Raw genomic sequence first — 12,554 nt, 5'->3', positions numbered from 1 at the left:
TTTCTGAGCGTGACCTTTTCCCGCCTCGCCCCGACATTGGCGACGCTGTAGCCGCCTCCGCGCTACATCACACCAGGGACAGAGCACTGCAGAAAAAGAGGCGGCTTGTTTAGATGGAAGTCCTTAACTGACTCTTCGAGGCTTCATGTTCATGGGTGGAGAAAAACTTACCTTGTGTATTGTTGTGTTTGTGCATGTCTGCTACAAGTGGAAGACAAGAAGAAGAAGAAGAAGAAGGAGAAGAAGGAGAAGGAGAAGAAGAAAGAAGAAGAAGAAGAAAGGAGAAGAAGAAGAAAGGAGAAGAAGAAGAAGAAAGGAGAAGAAGAAGAAAGAAGAAGAAAGGAGAAGAAGAAGAAAGAGAAGAAGGAGAAGAAGCAGAAGAAGAAGGAGAAGAAGAGAAAGAAGAAGAAAGGAGAAGAAGAAGAAAGAAGAAGAATGGAGAAGAAGAAAGAAGAAGAAAGAAGAAGAAAGAAGAAAAAGAAAGAAGAAGAAGAAGAAGAAGGAGGAGAAGAAGAAGAAGAAGGAAGGAGAAGAAGAAGGAAGGAGAAGAAGAAGGAAGGAGAAGAAGAAGAAGGAGAAGAAGAAGAAGAAGGAGAAGAAGAAGAAGAAGAAAGAAGGAGAAGAAGAAGAAGAAGAAGAAGAAGAAGGAAAAGAAGAAGAAAGGAGAAGAAAGGAGGAGAAGAAGAAGAAGAAGAAGAAGAAGAAGAAGAAAGGAGAAGAAGAAGAAAGGAGAAGAAGAAAGAAGGAGAAGAAGAAGAAGAAGAAGAAGGAAAAGAAGAAGAAAGGAGGAGAAGAAGAAGAAGAAGAAGAAGAAGAAGAAGAAGAAGAAGAAGAAGAAGAAGGAGACAGAAGAAGAAGGAGAAGAAAGGAGGAGAAGAAGAAGAAGAAGGAGAAAGAAGAAGAAGAAGGAGAAAGGAGAAGAACAAGAAGAAAGAAGGAGGAGAAGAAGATAGGAGACGGAAATTAAGAAGAAAGAAAAGTATATAAGTAAAAAGAAAAGGTAAATATTCAATTTAAAATGTTTTGTGTGAATGAGGCACAGGCTGATTTTTATTTTCTTTCTGAAGGTCTTGGGCAGGAATCTCCAGCCTCCAGCCTAATAGCAAACGATAAAAGTAACAAAAGTGTTGTGTTGAAACATCCTCTGAATTCCACCTAAGTCACATATTTGCATTTGATATCAAAGCGCGAGTAGCTTTAAAGTGACAGCCTGTAAGATTGCAAGATGAGGAGAGAAAGAGAGCAACATGAATCAATAAAAGTAAACAGTCAAGCTCCCTCACCCTCCCCTCCAAAATCACAGGAAAGCTCACCTCATTGGTCAAAGTCATGGCACCAGGGATTCTAAACTAATAGTTTATATGATCAGCAAAGGGAGGGACTTTTGTAACAATAATAAAAAACAATAAAAAATAATAATAATGGTGCCATCTTTTGCCAAGTCAACCACAACAATAAACCTGGGCATCTCACTGGATTGATTGTTGCCTTTTATCAGCCTATGCTGGTAAGATGTCTTCAATGGAAATCACTAAGCTTTCATTTTTGTCCACTGGCAAGCTAACAAATCAATGGCAGCTTATTTAATGCAGTTTGAGAGCAGAACTGTTCAGAGCGGGTCCGGTGATGGTGTGTTATAGAATAGGGGCAGAAGAAAGGGAGAAAGTTTGGTTTGGTCGCAACTTTTCCTAAATTCAAGCTGTTGTCTTAATAAAACAACGTTGCAATTGTTAAGAGTACCATACATATTAGATTTGATAACTTTACATCCAGGACAAAGCTCATTAAATCAGAAAACAATCTTCGATACCCTTCCTTTGTACAGTGCACAAAGATGGCCGCTGCAGGCCTTACGCACGACGGTTGCTGCAGTATCGATCGACTGTTGCTCAGATCCTCCTCCAGTTTTTCAGATGTGTTTTCCCAGAGCGCCCAGGCTTTGGAGCTGGAACGTGTCCAGTTTAAATGCTGTTCTGACCTTTCACTCCTCGGCGCGATGCCTCATATCTGAGACTAGATGTGGGGAAAGGTTTAAATACACAATGCTGAGCTGATGTTAAAATATTCAAACTCTCTCTCTGGTCTTGAAGGGGTATTAAGCGAAATTGACCCGTGCTTTGTTAACGCCTGCTGCAGCGATTTAATATTTCACTTGTCCGTCTGAGTCATGGGTATTTCATATTTACTGTACATGCTTATCTAGTCCTCTCAGGTGGATCGGGCGGACTAAACCAAGCCTGAACCTGGATGTGATCAGACCACTGGACTAAGGGGGAAGGGGGAAGGAAGAACATGAACATTGTGAAATTCATTTATATAGAGCAGTGCGTTCAACACTTGATCCAGACTCTAAAGTGTAACCGTGGACTTTTCTCCTGATTGCCGAGTCCCCTGTGACAGAGAGTGATTCAGCCCCCGCTCTGTCCCCGTCCAGGCAGTTATTACTTCTGCACCTACAACCTTATATATCTTCTATAATCTACAAGTCTGTGTGTCTACAGATGGATCTGCACAGAACAAAGGAGCTTCTGCTGCCTTTGAATCTACCTCTGGCTGAAAGTAAGTCAGTTCCACAATGGGGCACGACAGCAATTTGACCTGGATAGGAAGATTTATTGACATGTGTATTAGTTTTGCTGATCGGACCCCGGCGGTAGACAACGGTATGTATGAAAGTCAGTATGGATGCTTGGAGTTCGGGATGCCTTACCCCGGAGCCTGGACGCTGGTGGTGGTATGGAGACCCATGAAGAAAGCAGCAGGGAGAAGACGTGGGCAGGAGAGGTGGAGACGGGGCGGAGGTGGGTCGCAGCACAGCTGGGACGGGAATGATCCATGATTGCCGGAGGCTTAAAGCGGGACCGAGGGCGATGATTGGCTGCTACGGAGGTGCGGCTCTTTACACTGATGGCTGAGGTGGAGGTGTGGCCCTCACGGAAGCGATCATGGGCTGAAGGTCGGTGACGCTGAAATTAGTCTACCAGGTTGATTCACGCCTAGGCTTCATTATACTGTTTGGGATTACGATGGGAAGTACTAAAATTATAAATTGTGTACAGTTTGAAGTCTGTTGGGAGCGGTCTTATTAAAACCAGTAAAAACATAATTACAATAAGAGATTAGATAAGAGCATGGGTTTTCATTTCAACATCCGCTTCACACATTTTCCTCACTTTTGATACATTCTTCAGATGAAACAAATAATAGCAACTTGGTCAGGTTCTAAAACAAAACCTGACCCCAAGATTTCTTTTGATCAGGTTTTTTTAATCAGGAGACTCTGGTTTGTTTGAATTTATGTGAAGCAGGGTTTCCGTGGGGCATTAAACATAATTAAAAGTTATCAAATTAATTATGCCAAAATGAAGGCCTTAAATGTCATTAAAAAGGATTCACACTGTCATTAAATCAAATGGTCAACTATTTTTTACTGTATAAGTCCATAAAAATACAAACAATATGGCCCAAAAACACATTCAGTTACAGGTTTGGCTGAAATTGTACAATGTTTGGCTCCAAAGTTCTCCATTGGATCTAATTTGCTTTTAGTTTAGTTTATTTGTTTATTTGAGCAGTAAACATTCTGCTCTAAAGGAGTGGGCCGAAGCAAAGAGCTTATGTGAACACCCCCAAAATCAATACAGTAAAAATTCTCATTTCACAATAATACAAGGAACATAGTGCAAAGGCAACAAAACAACAAAGAAAAAACTGCAAAATAATGGACTATTCACTCGCAGTATCCGATCAAGATTTCTTTTACATAAGGCATTACATGGCTGAAACGCATATACTGTATACATTCTACAAAAAGGAGTAATACTGATTATGAAACTACAATTATAAAGCTTTCCTATGTTTGATGGAATTTTAGCACAAAAAATAAGCACAGATTTGCACGTACATACTTCGCTGCTCCCTGTAGAAACCCTGTGAAGGTAATTTGAAGAGTGCCTGTTTAGGACACACAACACAAAACTCTCATTTAAAGATCAATATATGTAAAAGATTAGACACAATGTCAAAATCATGATTAAGCTCATCAAGAGGCATTAGGTACAACAGATATAAAACAGGCCCCAGAACTGAGCCTTGGGGAACTCCACAAGACAGATTGGCCACATCAGAGACATGTTGTTGATGGTAACGCAAAAACTCTAGTCCCAATCTTTAGGAATGATTAAATGGCACATGTGAAGCACTTGATTCCCTCTGCACAGTGTGTTATATCCGTATGGGACCGGCTGCACTGAGAGTGTGACCACATACAGGGCAAAGTACTAATGTAACAAAGCACAAGCAGAGAAGCTTTGACAACAGTTCCAGCTCATCAAACTGTCCCATAATCCCAACGTTGCAAATGATTAACTTCTCAACTTCCCCTTCTGCTCCCAAATTTCCATATTTTTTTTCTTTTTCAAAGTACACTCTTTCCAGGACCAGTCACAGAAGTTGACCCGAGTCCACCCCGCCGTTCTTATTCCAATCCATCACAGAAACAACAAAAGTGCCAGGCCTGTAGCTGCGGAGCTAAGTGGGCCATTTACATAAAGAGCCTAATCAAGCTGTCAGCGCCCGCTCAGAGAAGAAACGATTTAAAACTCCAAAGAGGTCAGAAATAGTGGAAAATACTCAATAATCGCGAGTTGTCGGAGTCACGCAGACCAAAGGGAGAGATTTAAGGGGGATTTCAGCAGTTTTGGAACAATGACCCTGACTCTGTTTTGCCAAAGTCAGAAATTTTCTTCACAATACATGTCAATATGAACAATTCTGCATTTTTATATGGAGCTTTGTGCCTGCGCTATAGTAACCAAAGGAGTCATAGGAACAGAATTACAGCGACACTTCTCTCACTCTGTACCAGGGCTGCAGTCGTGACAGGGTTGCAAATGGCTGGAAAATTACAGATAAACTTGTGTGCTTAACCTTTTTTTTTGTCTGTTGATATTCAAAACCAAATTGGACACAACACTTTGGAGTTTCGAGTTGGAATTTCTTATAGGTTGTGGTTTCTGTGCTCCACATTGTTTTACTGGATGCTTTTGTACGTCTTTGCCGTGTTTTTGTGAAGTTCAGTGTTTTTTTTTTTTTTACTGCAGAGAGTCCATAATGGTCCACCAAGAGCCTCCACACCTGCAGCACAGTAGAGGCGACACAAGAGTTGCTACAGGAAACAAAAAAAGGGGCAAACGAGGAGAAGATGGTGAAAGACTTCCTCTAAAGACATGCTGGTCTCCCCTGGCCTTAGCCAATCCATAAACTGGCCGCGTTAGATTGGTTGAATTTCAGCCTGCCATTCAGCGAGCGGGGGAGGCGGGGCTTGTCGGCCGCATTTGCTGGTTGTAGTTTGGCAATGGCGGCGGATACGGAAGCTCTTCAATCCGTTCTGGCTCGGCTCCCAAACATCCAGAAACTAAAATTGAAGCCTTGGAATGCGCAAGGAATCCCCCAATAGTTATGATTGAGTTGTGATCGCTGCTTCACTCACTCTGGCGCATTACATACGTCACGACCAAGAGCATTAGCGAAAATCAGATCCAATAGTTTCAAAGGAGTTCACCCCTCCCACCTGATAACAAAGCTCAATTGTGAAGGTCCAGACCCTTGTATGAAACGCAATGAGTACGGTCTGGTAAAACCAGGCGTATGCTGGTCAGGTTGGCCCCACTGAACACAATTTTGCTACACGCTTGTACAATGACAAATAAAGCACTTACTTGCAATGTCATTCTGTGGGTTCTTTCTAAGGGAAAAATGTTTTTTCAAAGAAATACAGATTTAACACAAGTTGGAATCCAATGTAATGCTTTTCAGTTAGTTCATTTGAATGAAAGGCTGTTGTTACATTGTGAAAGAGGAGTTCAGATGTAGTTTTCACACATGGATTGGCCACAGCTTAAAGGAATATAGGCCGCCGTTTTTACATAGTGAGATATGTTCTTACCCGAGCTTAGACGAGTTAATTTGTACCTATCTGGTCTTCACACTTGCCCTCATTCACGTGAACACAGCACAGACGGCCTCCTCTCCTCTATAGCTCCAAACGAGGTGAAGAAAAAAGCTACCAAGCTCTTCCACGTTTCCCCTATTTAAATATGGTTACGTAAAGTGTTACACGATAAAGTATAGATACACAAAAGGAAACAATGTGGATTTTCTGAGAGGATAAAAAGGTGTATATATATATACATATATATTGTACGCCGGCAGTAATATCTTCACTTTACTGTGTGGATGTCGAACTACTACTGGTATTATTACGCGTGAAGACCAGACAGGTACAAATGAACTCGTCTAAGCTAAGGTAAGAACATATCTCAGTATGTAAAAACGGTGACCTGTTCCTTTAATCCTATTGAGGATCTGCTGGAGGAGGCTTTGCACAGTGGTCACACTCCCCCATCATCAAAACGGGATGAAAAATGAATGCAATACTGGATCCTTTGACATTGCAATAGCATATTGAAACAATGCTGTATCAAAGCTAAAGGCGCTACAACCAAATATTAGAGTATGTGACCTTTTTCTTTGGTCAGGCGGTGTAGAACAATCTCCAGAGACTGACAGACTCCGAAAACAATATAATAGACTCTCCCCCAGGTGAATCCAGAGTCGAGCCCATTTCCAAAAGCTCTTCTTTGTAAACCCAAACAAAAGACTGTCCTTTTCAAAACCTGGTGCTCAACATAACGGTTCTTTCTCTGCTGTGATGGCTTAAGTGTAGTCGAATCCTTATGCTGCAGTTCATATCTGTGCGTTAATTCCCGTTAATTTCAGTGAATGAAAAAAGCACGTGTTAGACAAAGCTCAGTAGAGAAGCCCACTGCTTTATTGTACAAATAGACAAAACCAGTTCCATTGGGTACAATCTTAAAGCAACTGATGATAAAATACATCGGCATATATATTTACATACGGTCCTATGTGATTTGTATACAAAACAATACTGGTCTTATATTCCAAACAACGATACAAACAGTCCCTTTAGTCAGCAGAAAACAATAGAAATCCATAGAGTACATTCAACAGATAAAATAAAACATTTTTCAGCATGTGGCTATTGAGTAAAACACTGTGCGACCAGACTGCGTAGATGAATGAACTGTTTGAAAAGCTAAAGTGAAGGTCGCGTACGGATTTAAGGTAGAAATGTTATCTTAAAGGCCCTGTAGCTGTTTTGTTTTTGCTTTACAAACAAAAAAAGAGGGAGCAAGTTTCAACTGCGTGTCGTGGTGGGACAAACTCATTCCAAACTTTCCGAACGCATTTCTCAGAAAGTTGGGAATGAGTTCTAAGCACGTTCCGCAAACTTCAGGAGCAAAATGTGGCTTTACAGTCATGGCGACACTAACAAGAAGTTCACGCTCTTACGAGAAATGTTATTAGATGTTGCTAGAAAATAAAATCAGGTCCAGCGTGTCATCAAGAAAGCACAGCAGTGTGAGCCAAGCCTTGTACCATCAAGAGCCTGGGAATCGCTACGACAAACTTTGGCCGCAGCAACAATTCACTCTTCAAACCACGGCACAGTGGAGACATTGTCATTGTATGACATTAGAAAAAATAAAGACACTTAAAAACCCCTTAACCCCCACCTTCACCTAGCACATTTTCTCCAGATTGACCCAAAAACAAATATATAAAAAGTAGGGATGTAACGATTCACTCAAGCCCTGATTTCGATTTCCGATTTAAGTTCCTGATTTAATTTTTAAAAATAAAATTAAAGGGACTATACGGAGTTTAAAATGGTAAAATGATCTAATTTCATCCCCTAAATGTTCCAACAATGTGCTAAGGTGTAGAATGAGACCTGTTCACCACAACTGCCTAAAATCCTGCACTGTCACTCAAAAAGGTGTCACTTTGGGTCCAAAGTGCCGTCATGCACGCGCTTAAAGCAGTACTAAGTAACTCTTGCCCCTAGAGGCCATAAGCACAACTGCAGGTATCGTAGCAAGTTGCGATTTTTTAACTTATTAATTGTCTTGGAGAGTAAATACTACGCTGACAGAAAAGACAAAGGGAGGGATATTGTACATCCAATTATACAATAGAAATATTTTTTTTCATTCAAACTTGGCTGTAAATACTGTTTAAAGTGACGCTAGCCCGCAGTTAGCTTTGCCCGTTAGCATGCTAGCTTCTTCTTTGTGATTCTATTAGTTTGTATTGGTTGCTCCGGTCCGGTGGCAGTCAAGTTGCAGAGACTCCAGGGGGAGATGAAAGACCCTCCAATCATCCCATAAACACTTGTACTACCCCCACAGGGACTACGAAAAGGATTTATTAAGGTAAACACGTTACTTAGTACTGCTTTAATATAGAAGGTGCAGTTACACGTATGACCTGAGGTGGCAGTAGTGAGCATAAAATGGCTAACTTGCACCTAGCCCCTTTAATAACTCATTCATACCAATAGATGTTTCTTTTGTTTTAACATCTGCATTGTTGTCCTTTTAACGGACTGTAACTGTTTAAGTAATTGAACTAAATGGTGCGTTGATGTGTTCCTCGGAAACTCGGGCAAACGACTTCCCCAGTTGGTGAATTCACGTGGAAAACGACTTCCACACCCGACTGCGGAAATCAGCTGATTTGTTCTTTATCGACTTTTTTGTCTGGGACCCCAAAAAATGACACATAAACATCACGGGATCCCATTGTACAAAGGTATTGCCTCTTATACACTTGATTTGTTTAAACAGTTTATTTTGAATAATTGAATGGATTTCACTAATTATAGGCTGTTTTACACAAATATATGCTAAAAATCTGAGGTAATTCCAAGTTCCAAGAAACACTGCACTATGTAGTTTCAAATAGGATATATGTATTGAAATCTGATTTAATTTGGCTGCAAACGTTAGAGAGATAGATTTAACTTTTGCGTGACAACACATTTTAAATTCAACATTCGATTTTGAGTTTAAAATAAATATGAATGAATTAACACCTTTTTGGTTTTGGGGATCGGAAGATTTAACTAAATAAGGTAATAACTACAACTACAACATGAAACGACTACATTTGGAATAAAAAAAAAAGTGCACTTAATGCTTTAATGTCCTATATTTTACAAACGCTTGTTATATTCCTGTACAACCTGGCCCACAAATCGCCATTGTTGCCAGCAGAGGATTTGAAGTGGACCAGCTAATTGCAAGACGTGCCATGTAGTGAAGGCATTCTGAGCGCTGAGATGCTAGAAAGCCAGTGTAGCACAAGTAGGACCTTTAAAACGAGCCCAAATGGGGACGTTTTGGTCTGTGGCCTGACCCTATAAGCTGTTGTGGGATTTATAAACACAGATATATTAATTATGTATGTGTTTCTGCGGGCTGAAAAACGCTGAGCTCGGCCTTTTGCCACTAAACGCTCCGACTTGGCACCGAACAGTAGCTCCGCCATTGTTTATTTAGGCGCTCGAGCCAGCTTTGAAAAGGAATGTTTTGTGTTGACGTAAATTATTCAATCAACTTGCCTTCTGCTTTAGGGAAGTTAGAGAAAAAAATACATTGAAAGAAACATAATAGTATTGTCAAGTATAACGAGGAAATAATAATTTACGCCACACAATGCCATTTAATCATTCCCAAACAGACTGGAACAACAGTTTTTGTGTTATCATCAACAACATAATGTGATGTGTCCAATCTATTATGGTGTTCCCCAAGGTTCTGTTCTTGGGCCTGTTTTATTTCTGCTGAACCTTAGGCGTCTTGGTCAGCTTAATCGTGATTTTAACATTATGTCTAATCACTTTTAACCAAATGGGATTGTACTGCATCAACAATTAAACAATTTCACGAACATAATAAATAAATAAAAAAAGATGGCATCCTTGTTTTGGCAACAGCGGTGACAGCAAAGTACCATATTTTCCGGACTATAAATTGCACTTTTTTTCATAGTTTGGCTGAGGGTGTGTCTTATGCTCCGGAGTGACTAATATGTGATTGTTTTATTCTTTTTCATTCAAATATATAATTTCACATGCCGCTAGAGGGCACTTCAGGCTAATCGAGCAGCAGAAAGAAAGTTTGGAGTGAGCGAGAAAATTGCGAGGGACTTGAAAAGCGGAGGTCACTCTTATAGGGAACGAGTTTCCAAACGAGAGCTTGAAAAACGTGCTGCCGGGAGAGGCTTGTCAGCGGTGCAATTGCGCCTCTGTGCCCAGGTCGTTGCCATGGCTATTGTTCGAAAGTGACACTGAGGATGAAGATTTCAATGGATATAGCTATTTGGAGTGAGATCGAGAGTTTGGTATGTTCTTTATGCTATAGTTTATCTGAACTGTTATGTGACGTTAACACCTATTTAATTCATTGTTTATGCTCCATGTAGCGAACCATCAATGTGTTACGTTTCTTTTTTTTCTAGGCATTTTTTGGCTGGTGCGTCATATACTCCGGAGCGACTTATAGTCCGGAAAAAACAGTATGTAAGTTTACAATATTTCAATATAATAACATCAATTCACTGATTGCAAAGATAGATTGAACATGCTCATTTATACCGAATCTCTTATGTCTCCGGTCCATCCTATGCACCTCTGCGATAGAGTTCTTAATGAACTTCATACTATTCAGCACGTTATGTCTCCGTCAAGTCTGTGTGAATAAGCAACAAGTCGGAAGCAGCCAGAATAAATCTATCTAGTTTAATCGCACTTTTACTCTTACAAGGTGGAACTTTAGCCACTTGTTTCTGTCCTTAAGACGCTCCTGAAAAAACGTTTTTTTCCCTCGTCTCCTTTGGACATATTCAGGCAAAAACAGTGAGCCATACGCTGAAACGAAGAAGTACAGATCAGAGGAGTTCAACAGTAGAAGAAGAAACCAGGTAGAACTGACAAAGGGGATTAAACAAAACTGCATGAATGAAGTGAAACACTACTCCAGGTACTTTTTTGATGTTACAGCATGTATCCTTTAACCTCAAGCTCAACAAAGTCTGATTAAATGTGATTGAAATACATTTATACATGGGATATTAAAGTGGAATATGACGGACTGGAAACATAAAAGATTCAGTGTGAAGGATCAAGCCGGTAGAGTCGAAGGAAGGTATGGGTCCCCTCTTAGTAGAAGCCATTGTGAGCTCTTTGGAAATCATGCCAGACTTGGACGGTGTTGCTTTTGGCTCGACAATGACCTGGACAGGGCCCGTTCGACTGGCTTTCCTGCGGACACTCGATCAAAAAGTCACGGGTAGGACTTGAATCTATAAGATCACGTTTTTTCCCCATGTTCTTAAGCCAGTAAAACATAATGCATAAAGGAATCAACTCAACTATACAGTGCTTTCAAATTTCATACTGAAATCCATCTCTTGGGCCCGGCCTTTTGAGACTTTGTGGTTTGCACTTTGATGGACACAACTTACCAAACCACTATTTGACAACAAAGTTTCATCGACAAGGCTTAATGGTACAAATGCATTCCATAAATACGTCTAAGCGTGAAAATATCTGCTCCGTGTGTTATAAAAATAGATAGAGGAGTGTATTTCTGCAGCAGCTCGGTTCCCATCCAGCAAAATATACAAAGTGAGTCTCAGTGGGACAGTCGCAGATACTTCAGGTTCCAGCTTTTGACATTGTGGAATAACATCTTTCCCAGGACTTAAATTGAGGAGTTTGGACGAGTTAGATTTATTAACTTAGATGTTGATCATCTTGACTCATTTGGTGATGTTTTGGTGGCACAGCGGCAGAATGGTTAAAGGATTGAGAATCAAGCTGTGATTAAAATACAAACACAATTATATATGGCAACTGAGCAGCATTTAGCTGCCGTGATGGTTTTGACATGATGCACGCTCACAGCGGGGGAGAAGGAGCATTGTCGAAGAGATCAGTATTGAACCATCTGTCCGCTGTGTTTATTGAACGTAAAGTTAAAATTGAGGAAATGCAAATAATCTGCTCCTACTTGCATGTCTTACTGTGAAATATGAGCCTTAACATTGACGACACAGATTCTTCTTTGAGACTTTTACGCACAAGTTTAAACACATTTAGTTTAGCTTCATGTTCACTGGTTCTATTCAGGAATCATATGATATAATTTATATTTTTTCCAAACTAAAATGAGTCGTATATGTTTAAACACCAAAAGAATGCAAATGAACAGAGATTCATCAATGGTGGGCAAGATGAGCTTTTGACGGATATTTTGTGGCACCAAAATGATGGAGAGAAAATAATCGCCAGCGAAAACAGTGTTTTCAATGCTTTGGTTTCTAACCTTGCCTGCAAGCAAAATTCTCAGCATTGCTGTGTGGGAGGGTGTAACATTTGCACAACAGCATCCAGCAGTTTTATCGATACTAATTAAAATCACGGTGACAACAGAAAAACTCGAGGAGCTGCTACAGACTCGCAAACACACGTTTTTCAAAACTAAATATCTAATGGATTTTGAGGTTTGTTGTTCCGAATCCGATTGGCTAAAATGAGGCTCGATCTGCAGCAAATGCTACGTCAACGGTTCGTCCCAGCCCCAAACGCTTTAAACAGGATCAATCCCAGATTAACTAGTGGCTCT

The sequence above is a fragment of the Gobius niger genome (assembly GCF_951799975.1).
Source record: "Gobius niger genome assembly, chromosome: 8".
Taxonomy (NCBI): Eukaryota; Metazoa; Chordata; class Actinopteri; order Gobiiformes; family Gobiidae; genus Gobius; species Gobius niger.
The sequence above is the reverse complement of the archived record's forward strand: the minus strand, read 5'-3'. Positions refer to the sequence as shown.